This window comes from Bubalus bubalis, chromosome X, assembly GCF_019923935.1.
Source record: "Bubalus bubalis isolate 160015118507 breed Murrah chromosome X, NDDB_SH_1, whole genome shotgun sequence".
NCBI classification, from domain to species: domain Eukaryota; kingdom Metazoa; phylum Chordata; class Mammalia; order Artiodactyla; family Bovidae; genus Bubalus; species Bubalus bubalis.
The window spans coordinates 10,345,785-10,371,876 of NC_059181.1; the positions used below are offsets into that span (position 1 = coordinate 10,345,785).

Genomic DNA, 26,092 nt, shown 5'->3' on the forward strand with positions numbered 1-26,092 from the left:
TCCCTTCAGCGGAGGGATGCTGCGTATCACAATCCTACAGGACAAAGTGGGGAAACAAATACCTGGAACTGCACTCTCTTCCCCTTCATGCGATCAGCCAGGTCTTCTCCTTGGCTGAACCCAAGTGGAAGCCAGAGGCCAGAAAGCATATTCGTGGCATCTGTGCAGGTCAGCCTTTGAGTCCTGAAAGGAGAGTAGAAAGGGTGGAGAGTTGGTCTGCCGGAGCAAATGGAGGCCATCTAGGAAACAGTATGATCCGGAACTTTCTACTTTATAGGTGAAACTGTCCTATGTCTTTGCCATTTGTTTTATATCTGAGCAATACTAAGGAAACCTTGGTTAGAACAGTGTCCAAAACAAGCCATGTGAACTAAAGTGAAAATTAAAACTCAGCACAGGGGAAGTGAAGCCAGTGGTTTCTCACCTCTCTCCATTTGTTTAGGTTTTAAATTAGACAGGTGTTCTTTCACTAGCCTCCTTTGCTCAGAAAGAGTAAAACCTGTCTCACTGGCAATTTTTATTTCACCTTGACACCCTTTTGTAAATAACCTCTCTCATGATTTTTTTTAAAGGCCTTGGGCAGATTCACACATTTTGTGTGGCTGCGGATGCTCCCACAGCACTTTTTCCTTCTCTTTCATTTTGTTTCATAATTGTTTAACATGTCTGACTCCCTTGCCCCCAAGAAGAAGGATCATGCTTTCTTCGTCTCTGCATCCTGGAGTCCCTTCCCCTGAGTATACACCCAACGAATATTTGTCAGGTAAATTAAAAAGGAAGCAATCTTGCTTCCCACTTTTTCTCTTGAGGGGAAGGACTGTCAGACTGAAAAAGAACACCATCCCTCCTATGCATTCTTAGGAGTGAAGCTCATGGTTTGGGTTTTATTTTTTTAACTGTTTTGTACTTTAACTGTTTTGTGCTTGTATCTGAGTGTACTATACTAGCATATGTAAGATTTTTTTTAATTGAATCACCTAGAGCTGAGGTTCATAAGCCTTTTTACCCACCAGGGGCCAGATAGTAATTACTTTAGGTTTTATGGGCCATGTAGTCTCTGTCATAACCACTCAGGTCCTCCCTGTAACACAAAAACAGCCTTTAACCCGTATATAATGATTGCATGTGGCTGTGTTCCAGTGAAACAGGCCTTTCTCACAACCTAGTGCCCCAGTGTTGGACTCTAGGATGTGAGCAATGCTGCAATAAGTAACCTTCTCCACATGGCCTTTCTTCCATGTATATATGTATCTGTGGTAGCAGTGTTAAGAGGTGGAATTACTGGGGCAAAGAATAAATACATCCGGTACCAACTATTATGTATAAAATAAGCTACAAGCATGTATGCTATAACACAAGAAATATAGGTAATACTTTATATTAACTAGATGAAGTGTAACCTTTAAAAACCATGAATCACTATGTTATACACCTGTTACTTATATAATGTACAGCAACTATACTTCAATATAAATACATACATACATATGTACATAAATAAATAAATCTCTAAGTTTGGTAGATCTGGCCAAATCTGTATTACTGTTTCAAAGAAAATAACAAAAATAAGTACACATGTGTACTTTCAAACTCAAAATTATTTGTAGCTTCAACTCTCAGAATCACAATAGGAATTAAATCATCAAATACTTATTCTCTATCATCCATGCTTATCCTACACAAAATGGAAAAACCAAAATAATAAGACTCTTATCTCTTCGTGTAAAAGTTCTATAACCTGGTCAATAGAGATCACTCAAAATGACTGTGTGACTGCCGTGTTTTTTAAAGAATCAATGACTTACCTAATAGAAGATCTACCCCAAACTCATTATGATGGCTGAAGACATCTGTGGTTAAAAGTAGTCATCTGGATCTGGACTAATACAGTACTTTATTTTTGCATCTTAAGAATCTCCCATTTTCATGTTTTGCCTTATATTAAGGATATGCATATAAATTTTTATGTCCCCTACCTTGCTACATATGTAGACTCTGAATCATCTGTCCTTTTTCCTCAAGTCTTGCTTTTGGGAAATGTTTGATAACTCTTGGCCAACCCAGCAACACAAAGTCTGCCTAAAGCATGAAGTGAGAGTACTGGAGGCAGTTGTGGAGGAGGAGGTGGTGGTGGACGAGGACACAGTTGATGGTCAGTGCTGGTGGCCACAGTGGAAGTGGTGAAAGAGGAAGAAGAAATGAAAGGAATAAACTGAATTATTCTATAGTACTGGACTAACAACCATAACTAGATTTATAATGAGCATATATTTGTAATATCTAAAAGTATTTTATGAAATATCAAAAGAGGAAAATTAAGGGCAATATAGCTTTAGTTTCAATTATATCACATTATCTTCTTACTCCTGGAAGTTAGTTCAGTTAAATATGTCTTTCATCTGCAAGTTTTCCCCAGTACTTTAATGTCTTTATTAAAAGAACATGGTAACATTATAGGATCTACAGGGACCTTGGTGGCCATATGGGTTTTTTAGTTTCATTATAACTCACAACCCAGATGTTTAAACATGTACATGTAGTACTGTTGGTAGAAATTACAGAGTAAGATGGTTAATGCTCAAACCAGAAAATTCAGTTAACTAGACTACTAATCCCTTAACATTTCTGGAATAATCAGTTTACGTACATGTGATGGGTGCTCTCTTTAACATATTGAGTTGAGCTAAACTTTACTCTTCATTTTCATTTGTATTTGTCTCCTAGGGCTTCTGTAACAGTACCACAAACAACAGACATTTATTCTCTCATGATTCTGGAACCTAGAATTCCAAAACCATGATGTCAGCAGGGTCATGCTCCCTCTGAGGGCTCTAGGAATTAATCCTTCCTTGCCTCTTCTAGCCTCTGGTGGTTGCTAGCACCTCTCCACATTCCTGGGCTTATAGATCCATCACTTTACTCTCTGCCTCTTATCTCATGAAGTTCTCCCTGTGTGTCTCTTGTCTCTGTGTCTCCTCTTCTTATAAGGACACCAGGCATACTGGACTAAGGGCCCCCCCTACTCCATTATGACCTCATCTCTACCTAACTACTTCATCTACAGTGACTCTACTTCCAAATAACATCACATTCTGAGGTACTGGGTAGTTAGGACTGAAACATATCCCGAAGGGGAACACAATTCAACCCATAATACCTTTCCATAAGCAGATACCATAATTTAGTCCCAGTGAAAACCTATCCATCCTTAAACTGAAGGGAAAAAAACAAATTTTAATTTTGTGGTCACCTGATGCAGGGCAGGAGAATGTGTTAACAGTGGGATTGGCTCTGGACTTCCTGCAGCAGCAAACACCTCTCTTGCATTTCCCCAAGTTTAGGTTCAAACTGGGAAACAGCATGCACAAATCCAGGCCTCCTAGGGATGATAATCAGAAGAGGAAAGATCCACTGAGTCCTTAATGGCCACAGTAAGCTTGAGCTCCATTGACTTAGAGATTACTGTAACATGAGCAAACACCCTGATGTTACAGATACTCTTTATTGTGAAATCAGCACCAAGTGACCAGTTCATTTCTTCTAGGTTAGACTAGCCATCTTCCCAACTCTAAGCAGACCATCTTTTGTTTCAAGAGGTAACTTTTTATCACCTTTGGCAAGTGAATAACACTAGTTTTCAAACACCACCCCCTCATCCTTTCCCTTGTCTGTCACCAAGGTAGTGAAGCAAAGTCTATAAAGCATAGGAAATAAAAAGAAATGAGAATTAGTTTATCAATTAGATATGCCTTATTAAGACAAAAATCATAAAATGGAGTGAAAAAAGCAAGTTTATATCATGTGCCTCATATAACACCATCTGTGTCAGTGTAGAGGAAAAACTACCAAAAACAGCACTAATATCATTTGTGAATACATATGTACATGATGAAAGTGTAAACACAGAGTAAAAAGTGGTCGTGCCCAACTCTTTGTTACACCATGGACTGTAGCCCTCCAGGCTCTTCTGTCCATGGGATTTCCCAGGCAAGAATACTGGAGTGGGTTACCATTCCCTTCTCCAGGGGATCTTCCTAACCCAGGGATTGAACCTGAGTCTCCTGCATTGCAGGCAGTTTCTTTACCATCTGAGCCACCAGGGAAGCCCATTGCCAAATCCATGGTGGAGGTTGCCTCTGGGGAAGAAGAGAAGTAAAGAGAGAGGAAGGAGAATAGGTTTTGGACAAACAACATTTCAATTTCATGTGGTACAAAGTAACACTAGGGAAAAAATATTCAAAATGTGTCTGTTGATTCAAACTGGCTGGTATTTGTCACATAATCTGTAATTTCTGAATTTTAAAAAATTTTTTCAAAAATACATAAATTAAAAAATAATTGTCAGATAACACACAAGTATAAATGAGCAAGAGATTATTTCCTCCTAGTCCTACATTGTGGTTAGTCACCTGAAAGGAATTTTCCCAGCTCTAATGAGGATGATCTCAGCAACATGTAGTTCCAGGAGCACTTTCTTCCAGTCTAAATGAACTGCACAGAAGCTTACCCTCTGAAATGTAAAGAAACACAATTTCATTAAAAGTTTGAATTGAGATGACCACAGCCTACTGTCTCTCTAATGTCTCTAACCCTAGACTAGCTGTGGTTCTCACATCGGGGTCCCCTTAAAGGCTTCAATCCCTGGTTAGAGAATTGAAATCCTACATGCTCTGTGATAGAGCCAAGAAACCAAAAACAAAACAAAATGATATGACTATAAATCATTGATAAAGGGAACTGAAGATGAGAAGATATCCCACACTTCTGGACTGGAAGAAAACTGTTAAAATGACCATACCACTCAAAGCAACCTACAGATTTAATGAGATCCCTATCAAATTACCCATAACAGTTTTCACAGAACTAGAATAATCCTAAAATTAATATGGAACCATAGAAGATCCAGAATTGCCAAAGAAAACACTAAAGCCCGCACATCTAGACCCTGCACTCTGCAACAAGAGAAGCCACCATAATGAGAAGCATGAACCACAATGAAGAGTAGCCCCCAATTGCTGCAACTAGAGAAAGCCCTGCACAGCATTGATGACCTAGTGCAGCCAAAAACACAACTCTTTTAATGGACATAAGTTCTAAATAGACTTTTTTCCAAAGAAAATATGTAGATAAATCAATAGGCACATGAAAAGATGCTCAGCATTATTAGAAAAATGCAAATCAAAACTACAATGAGGTGTCACCACATACCACTCACAATGGCTACAAGTAACAAATGCTGGAGAGAGTGGGAGGAAAAGTGAACCCTCCTACACTACTGGTGGGAATATAAATTGGTGCAGCCAGTGTGGAAAACAGTATGGATATTCCCTAAAAAACTAAAATAGGGTTGCCATATGGTCTAGCAATCCCACTCTTGGGCATATGTCCATTCAGAGAGATACATGCACCTCAATGTTCATAGCAGCACTATTTACAAGAGCCAAGACATGGAATCAATGTGCCCATTGACAGAAAAATGTGGTACATACATAAAAGGGAATGCTACTCAGCCATTAAAAAAATAATAATGCCATTTGCAGAAAAATGGATGTACCTAGAGATTATTACACCAAGTGAAAGAGAAAGACAGATGCTGTATGATATCACTTATTTGTGGAATCTAAAATATGACACATAAAACCAATACAATATTGTAAAGTTTAAAAATAAAATAAAATATGACACAAATGAACTTACCTACAAAACAGACTCACAGAGAAAACAAAGTTATGGTTACCAAGAGGAAAGGAGTTGGGACCCTCCTCTTTGGTAAACGTAACTTAAGGAGTTTGTGGATAGATTAGGAGTTTGGTATTAACAGATACACACTGCTGCTGCTGCTGCTAAGTCACTTCAGTCGTGTCCGATTCTGTGCGACCCCATAGACGCAGCCCACCAGGCTCCCCCGTCCCTGGGATTCTCCAGGCAAGAACACTAGAGTGCATTGCCATTTCCTTCTCCAATGCATGAAAATGAAAAGTGAAAGTGAAGTTGCTCAGTCATGTCCGACCCTCAGCAACCCCATGGCTCCTCAATCCATGGGATTTTCCAGGCAAGAGTACTGGAGTGGGGTGCCATTGCCTTCTCCAAACAGATACACACTACTATATATGAAATAAACAACAAGGTCCTAGTGTATAAGACAGGGCACTGTGGTCAATATCCTGTAATAAAGCATATTGGAAATGAAAAGTATGTAACTGAATCACTTTGCTGTTCACCAGAAACTAACACAACATTGTAAACAACTACAATAAATTTTCTTTAAAAAAAGAAGGCCCAAGCCAATCCTATAGAGTGAAGTAAGTCAGAAAGAAAAAACAAATAATCATATATTAGCATATATATATGGAATCTAGAAAGATGGTACTGATGAACCTATTTGCAGGGAAGCAGTGGAGACATAGACATAGAGAACAGACTTATGGACACAGGGAAGGAGAAGGAAGGATGAATTAAAGGAGTAATGTTGAAACATACACATTACCGTATGTAAAAGAGATAGTCAGTGGGAATTTGCTGTATGATGCAAGAAACCCAAATCCAGTTTTCTGTGCAAACCTAGAGGGGAGGAATGGGGTGGGAAGTGGGAGAGAGGTGCAAAAGGGAAGGGACATATTTATACCTGTAGCTTATTCATGTTATGTATGGTAGAAAATAAGAGAATATTATAAAGCAATTATCCTCCAATTAAAAATAAAAGAAGGCCCAGTGTTGGATTTGTTTGATAAAAATACAAAATATTTCTAGAGAGATGTGTACAATATGCAATACATGCATAAATTAATGGCTAGTTCCCTGGTCATCTGTTTGGGGAGGAAAGAGAGCAAACCTCAGTCTCTCATCTTGCAGCCTCAAGTCCTGCTACCTGCAATACCTGCTCCCGCCGGATCACCTAGCATTTACTTTGCACACCTGTGACCCCACGGGGTAGCCTTCCAACTCACTGCTGCCAACTTCCCAGATGTTTGCATTTTATATTTTGCTGCTGGTTGGCCAAGATTCCTTATCATTATTCAAATTACTGTGATACACAAACTTTGATGATGCTCTCTGAAAAGAAACATCTTGCTCTTATAACTCTAAGAGCCCAGTTTCACAATTCATATTTGAGCAGTTATTTTCACAACCACTGGATGGATAAGCCATCTTCCTAAAGTTATGTTTTAGTTTCTCGTTGCAATCCAAAAATCTTTGAAGATGCATGCATGAAAATCCAGGAGTAAAATTCTAAAAGCTAATAATCATCTGCCTTTAAAATGCTATTTTCTCAAAGCTAAATAAATGGCTTCCAGTGTTTTCCATGAGGAGCAAAGGCAAAGCAACTGTCAATTGAAGAGTAGTTGGTGTGGCTTCTTTCCCCATTACAGCATCTGACAGAACTAGAACTCTTAGCAAATGAAACACTATGAAACGAGAAAGACAGAAAAATTGTGACCACCCCCAAAGGTCCTCAGGTTCATTCAAACAGGACTTCATGCATATGTCTCTGCAGAGCAAACTTTTCTCCTTTCCTCTGAACATGGATTCTGGATGCTGAAAACATCATAGCATGGCAATAGTCCAGAAAAATTACTATGGTTGGGCAGAATTCAAAATTTTATAGCCCCAGGATCTAATTCAACAAATAATTTCTACATTAATTCAAGAACTTTCCCCTTTGGTTATGGAGTGAAGGCTCAAGATCATCAGCCATAACTATTATCCAATGCCCTAGGCTCTCAGACACTGGCTGACACATGGAAAGCGAAGAGAGGAAACTTGCAGTCTGCGACCTGCAGCAGCTTTTTAAAAAATGGGCTTACTAAAGCTTACCAAAATACTGGCACAAGCAAAGAACCAATATTGCTACAGAAAAAAAAAGTATAGTAATAAGAGTATTGATCACAATTAACAGGAATGGGCTGCTGTACCTAATGGAGTTTTCCATTCCAAGGAACATTAAGCAAAACATTTTTTTTCTGTTTTACGGTTCCAATATTGTTGGAAAGACGTGGTGGTACTAGGTTTTGTGGACTGGCTTGCTCAATTCTGCTCCAACTCCCTTCTGGGCCTTCCTGGCTCACAGAGACTTGAAACTGCAAGGTCTGTTTTTCAGATCCCTTACAACTAAAACTGTGGATGAGATTTAGATTCTGCATAACAGATGCACACATCTAATGCTCAAATTTGGAACCAAGTTATATAGCAATAGAGGCCAGGTGCGAGAATTCCACTCTGTGGATGCAGAGCATAACTGAGGTGGCCTGGTTCCAATGCCAGCAGCTGAGGCTGAAGTTTCCTGACTGAGCAGAAGTGGCTCCCCTGGCAGCACTTCAGTGGTAGTGGGCCACTCAAAACGCACCTTTCAGATTGTGGCAGGAGCACCAGCGCCCCTGGAGAGTCACTTTTGTGATTTGCTTTAGAAGTGGGTTCTGGCCATCTAGCTCTCTTCAGTCCATCCAACAATACTGCTACTTTACACCCCTTGTGCTGAGGCACTCCGCCGTGTCCAATTCTTTGAGACCCCATGGACTGTAGCCTGCCAGATTCCTCTGTCCATGGGGATTCTCCAAGCAAGAATACTAGAGTGGGTCGCCATGCCCTCCTCCAGGGGATCTACCCAACCAAGGGGTCAAACCCAGGTCTCCCGCATTGCAGGCGGATTCTTTACCGTCTGAGCCACCAGGGAAGCCCTTATACCCCTTACTATTCCCTTTCCACTCAACCCAGATATAATTGATTCTATCTCTGTAAGTAATTCCCAAATACAATAGATGTTTACTTTGCTTTCTTACTACAATATATTTACTTGATGAGTAAAAATCTTCAAAATCATTGTGAAGAAAATGAAAGTTTTAATCAAATGAAATTAATGAATGCCAAATCACTTTGAACTTCCAAGAGTGACTTAACTTCATGTAAACATTTCTCCTGTCACACTGTCATAGTGAGTGACGAGTACTGAAAGCATAACCTCCAATTAAATCAATAAATATGGCTGCATGTTGGTAGCAGGTTTAATATTTCAGTATTTGTTGGTAGAGACTCCAGCCAGCAACTGTCCAGAAAAAAGACACTGTGGACTTTGCCTGGAGTGGTAAGAAGGGGGCGGCTAGTAGAGCAAAGATGGTGAGTATTATAGTTTAGATTCCCCCAGAAGGACATGTTGGGATTGCAAGTACTTTTTAAGAGATAGAAATCCGTAGGGAGCAAGGAAGTGTATTAGTTTTCTATTGCTGTTGTAACAAATATAATAGCTTATTCTCCTGTTCTGGAGGCAAGAAACTCAAAGTCAGTTTCACTGGGCTAATGCCAAGGTGCTGCAGGGCTGGTTCCTTCTGGAATCTCCAGGGAGAATCCATTCCTTCTCTTCCTCCAACCTTCTAGTGGACATCAGTATTCTTTGCCTTCTGGCCTCTTCCTGAATCTTTAAAATGCATCACCCAATCTCTGCTTCCATCATCACATCACGTCCTACTCTCACTCTGACTTCTCCAGAATTCATCTTAATAAGGATTCATGTGAAACTACAAGAAAATTACAGAGCAGTATCTCTGATGAACATAGATGTAAAAATCCTCAACAAAATATTAGCAAACTAAACTCAACCAGTGCTTTCAAAGAGTCATATATCATGGTCAAGTGGGATTTATCCATGGGATGCAAGAATGGTTAAACACACGCAAATCAATGAATATGATATACCACATTAACAAAATGAAGGGAAAAAATCCTATGATTGTCTCAATGGGTGCAGAAAAATTATTTGACAAAATTCAACATACTTTCATAATAAAAAATTCTCAATAGGTATAGAAGGAATGTACCTCAACATAACAAGGGTCATATATGACAAGCCCACAGTTAACATCATAATGAATGGTGAAAAGCTGAAAACTTCCTCTAAGATCAGGAACAAGACTAGGATGCCCACTCCCCACTTTTAAAAGTCCTAACCAGAGCCCTTAGATGAGAAAATGAAGTAGAAGGCATCCAAATAGGAAAGGAAGAAGTGAAATTGTCTCTATTTGCCAAAAGAACTGTTAGAACTAATAAATAAATTCAGTAAAGTTACAGGATGCAAAATCAACACTCAAAAGTAAATTGTGTTTCCATACACTAACAATGAGAAATCAAAAAGAATATTAAGAAAACAATACATTTTCAAAACAAAATCCACTTGGAGGAGCAATCAGTATGGTGGAGTAGTAGGACATGAAGCTCACCTTCTCCCAAAAATATTCGTACATCAACACGATCCTCACAGAATATCTACAAGATAGAAACAGATTCAAGGACACAGAGAACCTGTGTTTGCCAAGGGGGAAGGGGGTGGAGTGGGAGGTTGGAGCTAGGAGATACAAACTATCATATATGGAATGGATAAACAACAAGGTCCTACTGTATAGTATAGAGAACTACATTCAGTATCCTATGCTAAACCATAATGGAAAAGAATGTATATATAACTGAATCTCTTTGCTATATAGTGGAAATTAATACAACTCTAATTAAAATAAATAAATTTAAATTAAAAAAATACAACATTGTAAATCAACTATACTTCAATAACAATATAAATAATAAAAAATAAAACCCACTTACAATTATTTAAATTAATAAGAAAGTTCAGTAAGGTGGCTACACACAAGGTAAATATACAGAAATAGTTTTCCTTCCCCAAAGTAACCAAGTAGAATAAATGCTTGAAAAACATCACACCCACAAGAGCAACAAAAACAAACTGTGCATTTATTTAATATGCAGAACTCCGATTATAAACTTTTACTAAGACATCTAAAGACAGAGATAAATATATAAAATTGTGCCATACTCCTGGTTGTCATGACAGAATGTTATTAAGATGTCAATTCTTCCAAAAATGATTTATATTTAATGCAATTCCAATCAAAATTCCACTTTTAAAATTTTCACCTCAAAACAATGCTATGATCCCATCTTTTACTCTATCTGCATAATATCAAGCAAGATGAAAAAACTGAAGATTTGGCCTATGACAGCATCAATGGCATCAGAGGAGTATCCTGTGCTTTGGAAGAACACAGGTGTTCCAGAATCAGGACACATCTTCATGTGTCCTATCCTGTTTCAAGCACGGCTACTGCTCTTCAGTCTGTACTTCTAGAAAAGAGAGTTACCTGGTGGTTACTTCCATCAACTTTTTTCCCTTTTCTCAACAAGTTTATGTACATGTGAGTATTTGCCTGCTTATCTACAAATTACGGACATGGTGGAAGACCCTAAGGCCCAATATATCTAAAATAGTCCAGATTCTTCATATGCTGGAGATCATGAGATGCTAAGAGCACGCTAAGAGAAGATGGGAGATGAGCTGAATCATTGTTTGTAGCATTGGGTGAATTATCATACATCCCTACAGGGTTCTTCCAGTCCCCTGTCATGCACTGTGGAAGAAGCTTAATGTTAGGCTGGTTTGGAAGATTCTTGACTACTCACCAGGCCTCCATAAATGACCCACACCTTGGAGACAGGATTCGGTTATTATGTGGGTCCTATGCAGCCTAATGGTTGTGTGAGGGTTCTTCTAATCTTCCCATTGAATTGGTCCTTGTCCTCCTTTAATTATCCCAGGACTCCAGGGATCCTGGGAGTTAAGTCCTTTAAGACTCATGGGTCCCTCCATCTGTGACTCCAAGACCCCGAGGGCATAGTTCTTATCTGCATGGTCAAAGCCAGGCTGCAGTAAGTCTGGCACTATGGCTGGCACAAAGAGGACCCAGCAAAGGAGTTGGAAGCTCCACATTTTCAAAGAGCTTTGAGGAGAACTTGGTCCCGTGGGGACACCTAATTGCAAGGGGATCTTGGGGTGTAGATTCTACCACCTGGGAGAGGAGAATGGATTCAGGGGGCAAAAAGCTGCCTTTCAAAACCCCTTTCATAATCTCTGCACGGATCAGAGCAGTGAAGGGGCACAGGCTTCAACGTTTCCAAACAAGGGGCCCTATCGTTTGCACGCTGGGTGCCTGCATGTTATTGTAAGCGATTCCCCACTGAAAGCACTGGCCCGTCTGTCATGCTTTCCCAGATGTGTCGCTGAACGAATGTGCTAACACAAGCTCAGGCATTTGGGGCAGGACCTTTATCCGACACACAAACTTTGCAAAGTCCCTTCTAGGTTTGGCTAAGTAACTTTCTCCCTCTTGCTTTTTATATTTCCCTCATGGTTCAAAGCCAAGCATTAGGGGAAGGACTTGTCAGTTTTTAACCAATCAAGTCCAAAATGGCCTCCTAAATGTATTTTTCTCTGGCTTTGTGTTATTTATCACATGCTTTGATGTTGTTATACCCAAGGCCATCTTCCAGCCCCTCTTCTACTGAAAATGAATCACATTTATTTCTAAATAAGACACCCTTGGGGAAAAGAGAGAGAAGAAAATAGCTGGTTTCCTTAAGTACAGAACTAAGAAATGAATATCCCGCCTCAGTCTTTGGCAGCTCTTTCCTGAAGCCATAATATATTCCTCTAGATAAGCACAGCTAAGAGACACTGCAGCAGCAGCAAAGGAGACATTGTTCCAAAATACCACCTTTTTTTTTTTTTTAATAAAAATGTAATTGCCTCATTACTGACATTGATCAGAATAATCCAAACCATTGCATTTCATATGAAGATTAGTCTAAATGGAACCTGGAATCAATTCAATTATAAAATGGGTGAATAGTTGGAAAAACAAAGTGGTCCTTCCTCAGGCAGTGGAGTCTCAACTGCTGATGACTTATCTGTGTTGAGTAAGATCTTAAAATGGATGAAACCTCATGAGGCTTCTTTGTGCCTGCCTTTCTATACATTGCACAGCACTTCTGTTTACTTTTACTAAAGAATGAGATGAATGTAAGTTGAAGAGTGTAGCAAATGAAGTGGCTGTCAACAGTTATATCTAAGGGATAAATCTTTTTTTTTTTTAAATCACATTGCTTTTTATATTGGTAGAAAAGGATAATAGATGCTAGCACTGCCACCAGAGGCAATTTATCTGGATCTCAGAAGGATAACTGATGACCTTTGGTATTGTTATTGTTTAGTCACTAAGTCTTCTCTGACTCTTTGCGGCCCCATGGACTGTAGCCTGCCAGGCTCCTCTGTCCATGGGATTTCCCAGGAAAGAATACTGGAGTGGGTTGCCATTTCCTACTCCAGGGCATCTTCCTGAGCCAGGGATCAAACCCGCATATACTGCATCACAGGCAGATTCTATACCATCTGAGCCACCAGAGAAGCCCCACCTTTGGTATTATTTAAAAGATTCCACACATGGAAATTATCCTAGCTGGAGTTTGAGACACAATATTTTAAAGGCAATGGTACCAGGACTTCCCTGGTGGTCCAGTGGTTATGAGTCCGCCTGCCAATGCAGGGGACACGGGTCTGATCCCTGGTCCAGGAGGATTCCACATGCCACGGGACAACTAAGCCCACAAGCTGCAACTGCTGAAGCCCATACGCCCTGGGACCTGCGCTCCACAACAAAAGAAGCCGCTGCAATGAGAAGCCCACGCACCACAGCTAGAGGAGCCCCCACTCGCTGCAGCCAGAGAAAACCCACAGCCACGAAGACCCAGCAAAGCAAACAAACAAACAAGTGTAAATAAATAAAAGTTAAAAAAAAACTTAATAAAGGCAATGGTACCAAATATAGTAACTGGGACAGAAAGAAATTCCTGCTCTTGGCTTAGGCAAGATACAGGTAGAAATTCTACTGTAAATAAAAAAATTTTATGGAAAAAAATATGCTTCCCTATATAAGCCTAAGTATAGAATCTCAGTTTCATAATATTTTTAAGTTTAATGTATAGTCATAGCTTTTTTTTATAAAAGGAAATCACTCTTGCCTGTCACTGCAATTTGGAATTCCTTAAAACTTTTCTTGGAAATGTGTAAAACCAATGTGATTCTGAAGTTGCAGTACCAAAGGCATGGCAAAGAAGGCTTTTACAAACTGGTTCCAACATATCTTTCAACATTCACTTCCATCACACCCTGTCCCTCCATGTTTTCCAAGCTCTAATTATTAAAGAATAGCCATTCTTTCCAGAATAGGTCATTACTCTCCGTCTTACTTTGTCATTTATTATTCCCTCCACCTAGAATGCTCTTCTTCCTACCTCCCCACCCCCACCTTCCCCACCACTCCCCTGGCATCCTGGCAAAATCTTACTTACCTTGATCTCATTAAGAACCAGTACACGGACTTCCCTGGTGGTCCAGTGGCTAAGACTCTGCACTCCCAAGGCAGGTTTGATTCCTGGTCAGGGAACTAAATTCCACATGCCACAACTAAATATTTCACAAGCCACAGTGAAGATCAAAGATCCCACATGCCACAACTAAGACTTCGCCCCACCAAATGAAATAAAATTAAAAAAAAAAAAAAAACAGTGCATACGTCTCTTCCTTTCTGAGATGGTCCTTACTGATCCCAAGCAGAGTTGATTTTACTTTCCTTTGTTTTCTTACAGTGTATACACCAACTCCAGCCATGGCCACACTCTGTTGCCATTTTCTGTCCAGGGTATGAGTGCCCCAGAGACAAAGAAATGATCACAAACATCTTTGAATTCCCAGAGTCTTCCCCAGTGCATGAGGGATAAAGGAACTTCCGTGTAGTAACTGCCATTGGTGCCCTGCCCACAGTGCACACAGGCTCAGCTTCCAGCTGTAAATGCCTGCAGCATTTTGCCAGGGGACTTTGTCCAGCTGCTGAAGCTTGCACTGCCCATGTACAGGCTGAAACTATAGAGCAGGCTAGCGATACAGGAGCAGCCTTCAATCACTGGCTGACATGAGTTGGTGGGTATGACTCCAGCCGTCTCACCCTTTGGGTGGGATGACTGAGCTCCATAATCTCTACAGTCAACCACCATTCTCCAGACTGGGATTAAGCTCACATTTCCCTTAGTTTAATGTTTTGATACCACACCCTGCAATGACTTCCCTACTTTCCCCATCTCATTTCCCCACACTCCTACTGGTGCTTCCTGGGAAGACCTCACACATTAACTACTAGCACTCAGTCCTTGTCTTCAGGTCTATTTGTTGTGGAACCCAAATTAAGAATGCAAAATACTGAGCTGAATATGGCCCCGAGTTTCAAGGGGCTATCAGTTAAGGTGAGTGTGTCCTTGTAGAGACTACTTGCTTGAATTTGCCCTTTAGATCAAACGCACCCTTTCAGAGATCACCTGCCCCAGCATTGGGAGTCTTGTTCCTTGAAACAACAGAAAGCTTTTACAGCTTTTTGAGCAGACTAGCCTAATATAAGCAGTGTTATAGGACAGTTATTTTGGCAGCACTAGATGGACAGATGGATGGATGAATAAGTAAGAGAAGACATCAAGAAAGCTAACTAAGCAGCTGAAGGCTGCCAGAGGGCCTTCACCCAAACCTGACCAGGCTGGCACCCTGACCTCAGACTTCCATCCTCCAGAGCTAGGAGAAATAAATTTCTGTCATTTATGGGCCACACAGTCTATGGTCCTTTGTTATAGCATCCTGAAAGAACTAAGACAGGTATTATGGTTATGCGAGATAATATCTTTTTTAAAAGAACTTTTATTCCTATGATCTCATAAGGAAAACTGGCTGAATGATACAAGGAAACTCTGGTACTATTTTTGCAATTTCTTGTGAATCAAACTACATTATAATAAAACATTATATAGAAGTAAATTAATTTTTACAAACATTTGGGCCACAGTCTGGACACAAGTGGCTAAGTCCCAACCACTATGTCCCTTTGTTCACAGGTCTAAACCTTCAAGTCCACTCCTTGTCACCAGATGACAGTTCCCCAAAAGCCTGCCTTTCCCCTGCAAGTCCAAGGCTAAGTGGTTTCTGTTTGGCTCTTGTCTGTCCTCTGCCACTTGGCTTCTGGAGCAACATCCTTTTCTGTTTGACCCCCAATTCTTCCTACTTGGATCACACTGCCTTCCAAGCACAGCTGCCACAAGGTTTGGAGGGATCTCCCAAAGTCTGCCCACCAGCCTCAGTCCTCTCTAACCCGGTCAATGAGCCTTCCCGCCTCCCCTGCACCTGTGTCCACCACTCCTACAGCTGTCTTACCTTCTCTGGTGAGGAGAGAAGGGGATTCCTCTTTCGTATCCTCTTATTTCTTCACATACACACAAACCCCCAGCCAGTCTGGAGGGCCTTTGCACTACATAAGAATCTCTTCTTCCTTTCCTTAGGGATCCGCGTTAGCACCTCAGCCAGAATCACTGTTGACCCACCCATGGGAATCACCCATCTCCCCTCCACATCAGGCACCCACACCCAGCCACCCAGAGCCAGGGGACCTGGGAGTCTCTGGGTGATGCACTTCCTGCCACCACTCAGCATACACAGCCTGGCTCAGAGCCAGAGTGCTTGACTGCCTGACAAAAATCATATCTTTCCTTTCAAAAATTAAATTATGGAATACCCGAATTTTACTTTTCATCTCATTGTTCTCTCCTCCCTCTCTAGAGTAACCTCTTAACTCAAAAATTTTTCGAAAGATTTTGGCAAAGCCTGGCATTGCCTCGGCTCTGAAAAACCAACACCACAAGATCACGTGTACTGTATTTCAGTGGGTGTGAACGTGTCCATCAAGACCCAAGTGCCTGATTAGTCCAGCAAATTGCTATAATATCCATCTAGAAATTGTCATTAGGTGCACGATGAAGGATTTCAGAGATGCGGACATCGGAAAGTGGTCTATAAAGACCAACTAGTCTATAAATGAGCCCTTGTTCAATTTCTGCTGTCAATACTATAAAATCAGTTTGGCAGCAGAGTTACAAATACCTACGGGAATTCTTGTTATGCTGTTTTTTCTTCTGGCATCAGGCCTTCCTGCTGTCGTCAGGTGTCAAGATGATGGCTGGGATGACGTCGGTCCTCTCTGTGACATGCTGCTCTCTAGCAGCTGCGTGATGCTCCTCAGCACTGTCACTGGGGCTTCAGAGAGTTCTGCTTCCTTTGTCATGGATGATGAAATTTGACTCCCAGTCCCTGAAGCTGTTATGAATATTTAGTATTCATTTCTCACATATATTTACCAAAATATTTATGTATTTACATATGTAATATGTTTAATATTAAGCATACTTGGCCTCTGCAGCAATAATCTCAGAATAAAGTTTTTCCTTGAATCTCAAAGTTCTGGTAAATGCATAGCCTTTCTGTGACTTTACTAAGGTTTGAAAGCAAGGTCTCCTTTGAAACATTGTTAAGCAGTAAAATAAAACTAAAAAAGTTTCCATGATGCAACTTAAGTAATGTTGCGCCAAATAGTAAGAAGTCTAAATTCTGCTACTAATTCTCTCCCAACTCAGTTCATAAGATAAATTGGAACCAGGTTGGTGTCAGTTTGTCACCTTAATCACCTACATCATTTCAAGAATTCAGAATTTTAAGATTACAACAACAGAGCCTTAAACCAAACATAAAGCCCTCCTGAGCATATGGGAGCATGTTCAACTCCACAGGTTTGCTTCTCACCACTAAACTCCACTGTTTCCTTGGAAATGGCTCAGAGCCTCAAGGTTGAAAGCCAAAATTTAAATTTAAATCAAAATCTAAACATGTTTCCAAAGGACTTTGGTGCTTAATCAGACAACCTGGGGAAGCCAGTGTTTTACTTAGCCATGTCTGAGAGCCCATTGATTATAGTTCACCCAAATAGGGATGTGTTTATTTCAGGCACCAAGAATATTAGGAGAAGGTAACGGGGGATGGCTCAGCACCTCATAGATGGCAAGAGAATAGAGGCTCCTTTGGTCTCTCCCATTCTTAGCAACAGGGCTGGCGCTCTAAGCATCAGAGGTGTTCCAAGTAGTAAGGGGGAGGCAGAAGCAACAGTACAGCGGACTCTGCTTATGTCTGATTTGGCGAAGACTAAAGCATGGCTCCCACATTAGCTGGAAAGGGGGCTGGAGATACAAGTTCTTAGCTTCCCAGCCTCCAGAGTTAGACCATAAGTGGAATGAATAGTCAATGTAGAGCTTTGGACACACTGGTTGGAACGTAAATTGTCTAGAATACAGTATCTGCCAAGTCACTTAGGGCCTCCTCTAGAGCAGTGATTCTCAATTCAATGTGCATGTAAGTTACCTGGGGATTTTGTTCAACTGTAGATTCTGAATGAGTAGGTCTGGGGTGAGGCCTGAGACTCTTCCTTTCCCGAGTGATGCCAATGCTTCTCATCCATGCTCTGAGTCCCTAGGACACTGAGAGCCAGGGGAGGAAAAATGAGATGAAAAGGAATAAACCTTAAGTAGAGGAACAGACATGCACTCATAGGAAAGAGGAAAATCAGTTCTCTGTAACTGAAGCAGAGCAGTATGGACGCCTCCTGGCCAGGATGTCCAGAGGAACTTCCCAATCAAAGGGACAACTTGCTCCTGCTGGGTACTTGCATCCTGAAGCTAATAATGGGACACTTGAGAAAGATTCAATTATTTGAAAATGCTGATGGTTTGGAAAAGACAGCTCAGCCTACCTGAGTGAATTAATAAGCCCAGTGAGTTTCAAAGCCCAAGTTCATAAGTAAAGGCATAAAAATAATACCATGAAAATGGAAAAAGCTGGAAAGTAGAGGTTAACTCCAAGCTGAGATTGCCCCAGCAATTATCTTAAGAGTGTAAAATTCAAATCAACAGTGTGAATTTGACTCAAGTAAGAAGAGAGCTTTGTTTTGTTTTTGTTAATTTCAGGTGATGATATTACAGATTTAGCCAGGGTCAGCAGTGACAATGAACCGATTGTGTATCAATCAGGATTCCATATTTGCAAGGAACAGAAACCAAATTTGGTTGACCTCAACATAAGGCAACTTGCTGGAGGGCTGTCGATGCTTACAGAAATGACAGGTCTTGAGAACGGACAGGAACCAAAAGAATCCCAGAGGATTAGGAAGCAAAAACCACAGTCATCGTCTTAAATCAAACAAAGTCTGTTTAACACACCATTCCTTCCTGCCCTTGAGTTAAAGTCCCAGAAAATAACTTCCCGTCAGCCAAGTTCAGGTTATATATTAATACTTTTATCCTGCCTTGTCCTCTTGGCTTCTGTAAAAACTTGTTGGCATCTGGAATTGCTCTCCCACCAAGACTACACTATGCTAAAACCTAACTCCCTCAAAAGAAATCCAAATAATACGAGACAGATGAAATGGATGCTGGACTATCAAAAACATTAAGAAATGCTTGCTATGAGTGGAAAATATGGTTTCTCTCAAGTACAGTCTCTAGTTGGCTGGTGGTGGCTGCCTGGAGTTTATGTTGAGAGATTTCTGAAACCATGTCCCAGCATAATGGGAAAAGGTGCTAGGACTGATTCAGTGGAGTTGACCATCACCACAGAAAGAAGAAGGAATAAAGTGTGTCCCAGATCTTTGCCATTTTTTGGCAGAGCAGATATTTTCCTCCTCCATAAAAGCTTTCTCTGACCCTTCCTGCTGGAAGTAGACCCTCCCTCTTTGACTTATATTTTCCATTCCTGAATATCTGAGCAACCATGAGCAACAATCTGAGCCCTTCTGTGCCTCCACTTTCCATGGATTAATAAAATACTAATATCCAATTCAAAGGGTGGTTTTGAGTGTTATATGCACTAAAACATGGCAAACTTTTTGCCTCACGCTGGACAAAAAGCCAGCACTCAATGTTAGCATGTCCCCAATATCAACCTCTCTATGACCTATCATATGTTCTTCTGTGTGTCATGGGTCTTCACATCTAAGTACTCAGAAGTGGAATCAAAAGACACTGGACTTTGAAACCTTCTACTCATACCTTTCCACTCACAGGCTGTGTGGCCTAGTCTTATTTATCACTGTGTTTCTGCCATTTAGTACAGTACATATCACTTATAGCAAGAGCTCAACAAATAGTCACTGATCAAATGAGAAAGTTCTCTGAACCTCAGTTCTGTAAACTGGGATCCTACCTGAAAACATCAACATCACCTGGCACAGTCTTTAACTCCCTATTTGCTGCTCCAGAAATGTTAGTTTCCTTTCTGTTTCAAAAACTGGTATTTTCAATGACTTAAAAAAAAAATTGGCCCTGGAGTGTGATCCAGTTCATATACTCAGATTAAACCAATGAGTAGCTATATTCAGTAAGATTTGTACACTTGTTTTAAAAACATAAATATATGATCCCCAAAGGAACCCATTTCAATTTTAACTGAAGGTAATTGAAATATTTATTTCTATAAGGAAGAAGCCAGACCAAAAAAGTCTTCTTTGTTCCTTCCTCCTTCATTATTCCAGAGGTGTCAAATTATTGACATACATCATGAAAGACGATCCTGTGAAAGTGTTGCACTCAATATGCCAGCAAATTTGGAAAACTCAGCAGTGGCCATAGGACTGGAAAAGGTCAGTTTTCATTCCAATCCCTAAGAAAGGTAATGCCAAAGAATGCTCAAACTACCACACAACTGCACTCATCTCACACGCTAGTAAAGTAATGCTTAAAATTCTCCAAGCCAGGCTTCAGCAATACGTGAACCATGAACTTCCAGATGTTCAAACTGGTTTTAGAAAAGGCTTTAGAACCAGAGATCAAATTGCCAACATCTGTTGGATCATGGAAAAAGCAAGGGAGTTCCAGAAAAACATCTATTTCTGCTTTATTGACTATGCCAAAGCCTTTGACTGTCTGGATCACAATCAACTGTGGAAAATTCTGAAAGAGATGGGAATACCAGACCACCTGACCTGCCTCTTGAGAAACCTGTATGCAGGTCAGGAAACAAGAGTTAGAACTGGACATGGAACAACAGACTGGTTCCAAATAGGAAAAGGAGTACGTCAAGGCTGTATATTGTCACCCTGCTTAGTTAACTTATATGTAGAGTATATCATGAGAAACACTGGGCTGGAGGAAGCACAAGCTGGAATCAAGATTCCCAGGAGAAATGTCAATAACCTCAGATATGCAGATGACAACACCCTTATGGCAGAAAGTGAAGAAGAACTAAAGAGCCTCTTGATGAAAAAGGAAGAGGAGAGTGAAAAAGTTGGCTTAAAACTCAACATTCAGAAAACTAAGATCATGGCATCTGGTCCCATCACTTCATGGCAAATAGATGGGGAAACAGTGGCTGACTTTATTTTTCTGGACTCCAAAATCACTGCAGATGGTGATTACAGCCATGAAATTAAAAGACGCTTACTCCTTGGAAGGAAAGTTATGACCAACCTAGACAGCATATTAAAAAGCAGAGACATTACTTTGCCAACAAAGGTCCATCTAGTCAAGGCTATGGTTTTTCCAGTCATCATGTACGGATGTGAGAGTTGGACTATAAAGAAATCTGAGCGCAGAAGAATCTATGCTTTTGAACTGTGGTGTTGGAGAAGACTCTTGAGAGTCCCTTGAACTGCAAGGAGATCTAACCAGTTTATCCTAAAGGAGATCAGTCCTGAGTATTCATTGGAAGGACTGATGCTGAAGCTGAAACTCCAATACTTTGGCCACCTCATGTGAAGAGCTGACTCATTTGAAAAGACCCTGATGCTGGGAAAGATTGAGGGCAGGAGGAGAAGGGGAGGACAGAGGATGAGATGGTTAGATGGCATCACCGACTCGATAGACATGGGTTTGGTGGACTCCAGGAGTTGGTGATGGACAGGGAGGCCTGGTGTGCTGCGGTTCATGGGGTCACAAAGAGTCGGTCACGACTGAGCAACTGAACTGAACTGAACCCAGAAAGTAACCACTTCAGAGAGATAGGAGCAAAAGGACACTATTAAAATCACGCAAATTCTTACTGTTATTTTTGGCTCCAAAACTAGAATGGATAAAAATTTTAAACTGCTTATTTCTGCAAGTTCTAAAGGATTGGTCATTCTGAAAACAAATTTATACTTCCTATAAGATATTTTAGGAGGTCAGGGTGCAGGAGAAGATGGCGGTCTCCACAGGCTTTACAGTTCCTTGTAATTTTCACTTGTTGGAAGAACTTGAAGAAGGACAAAAAACAGTAGGCAATGGTAACAAGAGGAAAATTAAGCCGAGTTTCTTTCTTGTTAAGGCAGCATCATTTAAGCGTGAACCTGGAGTACTCAAGGGGAACTCAGGTTTGCAGGTGGGAGCATGGTGACACGTGTCAGGTGGCTGTGCAGGCAGGTGTGTTTCTGAAGAGAAAGTTCAAGAAGGAAGCCCAGAATGGTGTGTTCTGTCCATCTTGCTGAGTGAAGGAGCTTCAGTTGAAATCGTTTAAAGTAGTAGGTACAACAAATACTGTCACAAATTGTGTTAATTTTTGAATTGGTATTGGTGCTGACTACTAGTAATATCAAAAATATGTTCAGGATTGTTGTGATACCTGTATTTATAATAAAAAAAAAATGTTGTGGGGGAGGTGGATAAATTTCGGCCACAAGCTGTTCCTGTGTTCCATGTAACAGACGTGGTAAACATTTTTTTACAGTCTTTGTTGGACAAACCATGCATTTACGTGTAAGTAAAATCAACAAAAAGTAAATAGGTGCATGGATATGTGATTTTGAGATTAAAGTTAGTCTTAAATTGTAAATAAAATGTGGAATGTGTCCTCAAAAAAAAAGATATACTTGGAAAATAATATCACTATAATAAGTTGAAATTCAATGTGGTCTCCTTTGTGTGCTGTGCTTAGTCACTCAATCGTGTCTGACTCTTTGCGACCTTATGGACTGTAGCCTGCCAGGCTCCTCTGCCCATGGGGGTTCTCCAGGCAAGAATACTGGAGTGAGTAGCTGTTCCCTTCTCCAGGGGATCTTCCCAACCCAGGGATTGAACCCAGGTCTCCCACATCGCAGGCGGATTCTTTACCGTCTGAGCCACCAGGGAAGCCCTGGTGGTCTCCTTTAGCAATAAGATTTAACTAGAGTTAGCAATTTTTGAGCAATCTGTATTTCTATACAAACACAGGCACACTGAAAGAAGAGCTTGGGAACTCGGTTTGCTCCACAATAAAAAATAAAAGCTGGTCTTTTCATTTAAAAATGTTTCAATTACCTTTTGTTTCCTTCCCGTCTATCTTACAGACGATTCCTTTGCTTTCTTGACTGTTCTCCATTTCACTTATGGAAGAGGAGGCCAACTGCCTAATTCTTATAGTAGAGCTATACCCTTTTTGATGACACAGCTCTCTTAATTGTTCAATTGTGGGTTTTAGTTGCATTAGGCAAGAACTCTGGTTTTTTCCCTCTCTAAAGAATACTGACAGAAATTAAGCCATAGCAAAATATTCATGTGTTTGTGTATTCATGTCAATGTGTCTGTGTGGGCACATATAAGACACAGAGAAAGCTATTGGTTGATTTAAAATGATGATTGTTTTTAACAAAAATTTCTGTTTACTAAGAAAAAGAAATGTCATGTGGGCCACAGACTGATCATGAGAAAAGCTGGGCTTGCAGTTCTCATTTCTCAGCTAAATTGCTCTGTGAGTGTGGTAGCCAGCCTTCGAGATGGTGTCCAACAATCTCTTCCTTCCAGGATTCACACTCTTACGTCATCCCTGCCTTCATTCTATCAGGATAGGTCTGTGTAATGACAGAATATGGCAGAAGTAATGTTTATCACTGTTGAGGCTAGACCATAAGAGACACTATGGCTTGTCTACGTGGCTCTCTTGGATCACTCGGTCTGAAGGAAGTCAGTTCCTATGTTATGAGAACACTCAAGCAGCCCTATGGAGGGCCCCTGAGGGGGTTCAGGGCAAGGGCACTCCAGAACGTGCCGTCTGCACACGGATTATTTTTCACTGAAGACAGTCAAGGTCCAACAGACTCAGAAAGACCCATAAAGTTTGGGTTAGGTGTGGTAAGCTGAGGTGGGGGTGGAGGGGGGTGGCGCCTGTCAGCAGAGCCTGTTTGTTCAAAGCCTTCTGCATGACCCATTTGTCTCTGTGTGGCCTGACAAACTTTTTTTTACCAAACATTTGCATTTCTTGATGTTGTTCAGTCACTCAATTGTGCCTGACTCTTTGTGACTCCTTGGACTAGAGCATGTCAGGCTTCCCTGTCCTTCAATTGCTCAATTCATGTCCATTGATTTGGTGATGTCATCCAACCATCTCATCCTCTGTTGCCCCTTTCTCCTCCTGCCTTCAATTTTTCCCAGCATCAGAGTCTTTTCCAATCAGTTGGCTCTTCACATCAAAGTATGTGGCCTAAGTATTGGAGCTTCAGCTTCAGCATCAGTCCTTCCAGTGAATATTCAGGGTTGATTTCCTTTAGGATTGACTGGTTTGATCTCCTTCCTGTTCAAGGGACATTTCTTCTCTCCCTGTGAACTGTCTTCCTCCCCTTTTCAGCCCCAGACCTGTATCCCCTTCTCCTTACCTCAGGATGGCATACAAGTTTCAATTGCCTGACTGTTTTTGACCCTCTCATGTCCATAAGACTCCCACATGTACAATTAATGTGTCTCATGTCCATTATTATACCAGCCAAAGAACCTAAGTGGAAGAAGGAAAAGGTTCCTCCCCTACAGCCCACATGGTGAGGAACAGAGGTTTATGACCAACTGTCACTCCAGTGAACTTGGAATGAGATCTTCCAGCCCCAGTCAAGTCTCCTGATGACTGAATTCTTGGCTGGCTGACAATTTAATTGTGACCTCATGAGAGGTTCTGAGCCAGAACCACTTAAGTAGTTTCTCAATTTCTGATCCTCAGAAACTATGACACAATACAACTGTCCTTTGGTATTCATGGAGGGTTGGTTTTAGGACCCACCACTGATATCAAAATCCCTGGATGCTCAAGTCCCATAGTTGGCCCTCTGTATGCACAGGTTCTGCATCTGCAGATACAACCAACCACACATCTCAAATGTCATTACATTATCTGCAGTTGGTTGAATCCATGGATATGGAACCCATGGATATGAAGGGCCAATTATATTGGGAAAAAATCTGCATATAAGTGGACTCGTGTGGTTCAAATTTGTTTTATTCAAAGGTCAACTGTAAGTATATATTCTCTTAAGTTACTAAATTTGGGGGTACTTACAATACCAATAGGTAACTAATACAATTACCCAGTAGGTGGAGCCATTTTATGTTTCCATTTCTAAGGTTATTTTTTTTTCAATCAACAAATATTTACTGTCTAACATGCCAGACATTATTAACATGAGAGATGGACTAAATGCTCCTTTCAGAAATAACATTTTGATTTTCATGGATAATCATAGAATCTGTCAGACTATTCTTTCAATAAGTCTGCAATTTGCTAGATCAAACGCTCACTTTTAAAGTCCAAATACTACCTGAAAACAATACCATTAATTGGATGACCCAACTACCTTTCCCTTATCACTTGTTGCTTTCACACTTACTTATACACTGGAAACACTACTAATTGATTTGTTTCAGCTTCCTTTGCTACCAGTAGTGCCATGTAACATATCGCTGGCCAATGAGACAGAAATGGTCACTTATTTAAAGAGTTTCCAGGAAAGATTTTGATTTCCTGAAAAAATAGACAGATAAGACTGCCACTACTCTTCCCTCCTCCTTTCTGCCTTGGCTATAGTCCAATGCCTGGAGCTGTAGCAGGCATCTTGTAGCCATGAGGGAAAGGCCTAGGGAATTACAACATCTTGGGCCCTGACATAGCTGAGCTGTCAAACCAATGCCAATAGCTCCCCAACTCTAGAAGTCATAAAAGTTACTACGCTTTGTAACTTAGTTATTATTTACTTCTTATAGCCAAATTCAATCTGAATTGATATAATACCATGGAAAGTGACTGATTTCAAAAGAAGTAAGGAAGAGTTTTCCCCCAAATATATCTCCTTTGCTCTGAATTCCATGAACTGTTGAAATATATTTTGCTCAGTCCTGTCCCACTGTTTGCGACCCCATGGACTGTAGCCTGCTAGGCTCTTAGGCCCCTGGAATTTTCCAGGCAAGAATACCAGAGCAGGTTGCCATTTCCTACTCCAGGGGATCTTCCTGACCCAGGGATCGAACCTTCATCTACCATGTCTCCTGTATTGACAGGCGGTTTCTTTACTACTAGCACCACCTGGAAAGCTCATTAACATCAAGTGTTATTCACTCAGTCATGTCCGACTCTTTT

General features: G+C 40.8%; 1 pseudogene; it reads right to left on the reverse strand.

The window, feature by feature from the left end:
* Nucleotides 1–26,092, reverse strand: part of LOC123331870 — an 89,832-nt pseudogene that overhangs the window by 15,241 nt on the left and 48,499 nt on the right.